Source organism: Hylobates moloch, unplaced genomic scaffold (genome assembly GCF_009828535.3).
Source record: "Hylobates moloch isolate HMO894 unplaced genomic scaffold, HMol_V3 SCAFFOLD_13, whole genome shotgun sequence".
Taxonomy (NCBI): Eukaryota; Metazoa; Chordata; class Mammalia; order Primates; family Hylobatidae; genus Hylobates; species Hylobates moloch.
Genome location: NW_026652288.1, coordinates 69,058,737 through 69,062,836, shown reverse-complemented (window position 1 = coordinate 69,062,836; position 4,100 = coordinate 69,058,737).

Sequence of the window (4,100 nt, the reverse complement as noted above, 5' to 3'; positions counted from 1 at the left end):
TACAGGCAATATGGCTGATGGGTGTTTCTTTTTTTTTCTTTTTTTTTGAGACAGAGTCTCTCGCTGTCGCCCAGGCTGGAGTGCAGTGGCGCGATCTCAGCTCACTGCAAGCTCTGCCTCCAGGGTTCACGCCATTCTCCCGCCTCAGCCTCCCGAATAGCTGGGACTACAGGGGCCCGCCACCATGCCCGGCTAATTTTTTTGTATTTTTAGTAAAGACAGGGTTTCACCATGTTAGCCAGGATGGTCTCGATCTCCTGACCTCATGATCCGCCCGCCTCCACTTCCCAAAGTGCTGGGATTACAGGCGTGAGCCACCGCGCCTAGCCGGTTGATGGGTGTTTCTAAGTGCCTTGTCAGAAAATGAATTTTCTAGTTGTTGACATTATTTAACTATTTCATTATCTATATTTGTGTTTTTAAAAGAAAATGTGTCTATAAACTGTAAAAATCTTAATAAATTCATAAAACAAAAAGTTTAAGTAAACATTCCTGTTAGATGGTAGATCTCTTAGGTTGGTGAAAGGACTCTTGAGAAGAAGCCAAATTTTACACTTACTTTTGTTGTTAGAGTATTCATATTAAAAATAATGTGTATGTACACACAGACAGACAGACACATACACACACATATATTTAGGTAGAAGTAACAGAAGAGGCTTTGCAAATACTACTTAGGATAAAGGAAAGATATGATAGTGAATTTTATGTAAAAGTGATGGTTTGTTCACTGACTCTGTTCAGTTTTACTTTTCCTCATGGAGCTTTCATCTTTTTTCAGTCTTCATTCCTACACAAGGTATCCAAGTTGCTGCCCTCCGCCCAGGCACCTTACAAGTGGCTAGAATTACAGTGGTGTTTCCATAGAGACAACAAGGGAACAGTTCTTCCTTCCTTTCCTCTGTGACTTGTTTGCACATAAGGATCTTCTAGTTTTTAAAACTCGTTCTTGCTTTGAAAATGGGCGGAGGAGAGGAAAAACTGTGGTTGGTGTACCAACGACAGGAAGAATGAGGAGGGATTGTTCATATTCCTTCCGGGCCACACTCGTAGCACGTCTATTTCTTTTCTTACAATAAAAGATGTTAGGCAGGTTTATTTGTTTGTTTGTTTTTCCCACTTGAAAGATCTTTAAAAGTAGGAATTATATTTTACCCAAGTCAACTAGTGTTTAGTAAGTGAGTATATCAGTGAAAGAATGAACAGCAAATGTACTTTTATTCTTGGGAGAGCAAAGATGTTTGAATAGAACTTTTTCCGTTTATAAGTTTTTAATACACATTCTGTCACTTTACTCGATGGAATTGCATGAAGTAATTTTTGAGATACAAAAACTAAGATAATTGTGAAGTTAAGATGTGAATCCAAGTCTTCTTACTCCAATTAATTGCCAATTTTTACTCTATTACACTGTGGCTTTGGGAGAATGAGAGCAATTAGAACAATGATGTCCTGGGCTAGAGAATGAGGGTGTTTATTCAATGACACATGTAGATTAGGCCAATAAAAGGCAGGTAAAGCCAGTGTAACTAGCAGCTCATTCAGCTAAACCCCATGAAGTGTTTCCAGACCCTGTTCCCAGTCACTTGTGGTTTCTCTGCTCTCTTCTTTTGTTTAATACAGCTGATCACTGACATATTGATTTGCTTATTACTTGTTTCCCCTGGCTACAACTTAAGCTCCAAGAGAACAGGGACTTGTCAACTTTGTTCATTGCTGTCTTCCCTGGTGTGTAGAGCAGTGCTTGGCAATAGCTGTCCTTCAATAAATACTTTTTGAGTATATGGATGTATAATTTTAGAACACTCATTGTTCTATTCTTTAAGTATACTTTCCTTAATAATTTCTCTGTGAGAATGAGAGCAAAGTTATATAGAAAAATTAAGAAATAATACCAGAAGAAATCTGGTATTGATATTTTTATCAATTTTTTTCTTCCCTACGTAAAGTACACTCCACTTGTTTCTGCTGAATGTAGTCCATATTTTAACTACTTTAAAAAAAATAGTGCAGAAGTTATGATTTTAATATATATTTCTAAGTCACTAGCTCCCAAATTGGAGTCATTGACAAATTTAATCTTATTTAGTCAACTATGACCTAATTCCATGAGGACCAAGGCCATCGGAAAGACCCTTTTTTGATTAACACAGAAATTTCATGAGATGATTTTCCCATAACAAAATCAATAAAGTATTTCAATCTTCGCCTGTAAAATATTGTACCTTTGCTGTTTAGCCAGAGAAAATACAATCTTAGTTTTAAAGACTTCTTTAAGCATCGCAACAATTTTGCTGTTCTTGGAAGAACTTTATCAATATTTCATCATGATATTCTTCTCTGCAGGAGAACCTAAGAAAAATATTCGATTAATCATGGTGATATTAAAACTATCTGTCACTTGTAGCATGCATATGTAATAAAGTACTCAGATAAAATTGATATCAGAGACAAATGGCCCACATTAAAAATGTCTGCTTGAAGTTCTAAAATTGTTCCTTCTTATGATGATCTCAATAACTAAACCTCTCAATTTGCAAATGAAGATAAATGCTAAGATAATTTTTTAAACTAGAAATCGTGAAGTAAAACAAAGAGAGAACTAAAGTGGCTAACAATGAAACACCTGTAAGAAATGTTTACAAACTTGTTGAGACACATTAATTTTCATCTCCTTGTTTTCTTAGACATTTACTTCAAATTATCTGTAATTCTATTTAAAATGAAACTAATGGAAGCATGTGAACTTAAGCAAGTATTTTTAATGTATTTCGGTTTTTTTTTTTAAATGTATATCTGAAGAGTTAGACTAGAATCAGTATGTCCTGTCAGATAATCCATTAAAAATTTGGGGAGGAGGAGAAGGCCGAGGATAAAATTAAAGAATGCTACATGACAAACACTTCTATTTGCCTCCCAATACCCATACCCCACAACTTCCTCACCAGCAAAATCCTGATTTGGTTCAGAGTGACAAAATGTCCCCGGTTTAAAATCTCACTTCCACATAATTTTGGACTTTCTGAAGCATGGGTTTCTGAAAAAGTTCAGAAGAAGGATCAAGTAACTGAGTTCTGGCTATGAAATTTAAGCAAAAACCTTCTGGGTGAAATCCCTACAGAAGCAATTGTAACACAATGGCAATAGATGTGGGAGTCTTCCTAAGAACTTTAGGTTGAAAGTCACCTAAAACATTAGCTGAGCAGGAAAATGGAAAGAGCTCAGGATATGACCACTTAATCAAGCTGTTGAACCAGCCCTCAATTATTTTTCCCTGGACTTCTGTTCATAGGGTAAAGAAAACAAAAATCTCTCTTTGGGTAAGCCAGTTTAATTGAGTTTCTCTTCCATGCAGCTGAACCAATCTTTGGTTCATAAAGTCCCTCCTTTGGTCATGTATACTTTATTTACATAATAAACACTCTGAAAAGCCCCTACAATATGAACACCCATTTAATTTTACTTAATACTAATTTATCAAAGATATTTGATTATGAGATACCTGATATTTCTCTATGAACTTGCAACCTAATGACCACACTTCAGTAAACATTTAACTAGAGATTTCAGAAGGCAAAAAAATAGCATTCTGTAATTACATAATTAAATATCTAAAAGGCTATGTTCATAGTCATAATTGTTTCTGAATCTCATATTTCTTAGGGAGCATTGTTACCAGTGACAATTATTAACATAAGCCATTACTCAAAGAGTTAGCATCCTTTGAGGAGCTTAAGCAAAAGTCTCTGAAAATTATCTTTCTTCTTTACTGTACTTCATTCAAGGTAACAGTTTGTTGAAACTTAGTGGAGGTGATGATCTATCTAATTCTTAAAGAAACATAAGCAAGAGAGAATGATACAGCTTTTCTTTTTCTTTGGAGTTTGTGTCCCCCAACGTTTAATATTATGAGCACTTGGTCACCATTCTTTCTTACTGGTATTTGAGCCACCTCTCCTTTTTCTCTACCTTACAATAGGCAGAGAAAAGCACTCACATTTTCTTTCATATACATGAAGGAATTTATGTTAATGCATCAGCAATGAATGTGACAAACTAATAGACTAAGGTACTCAACAAGTGAAATGGTAGACCATACT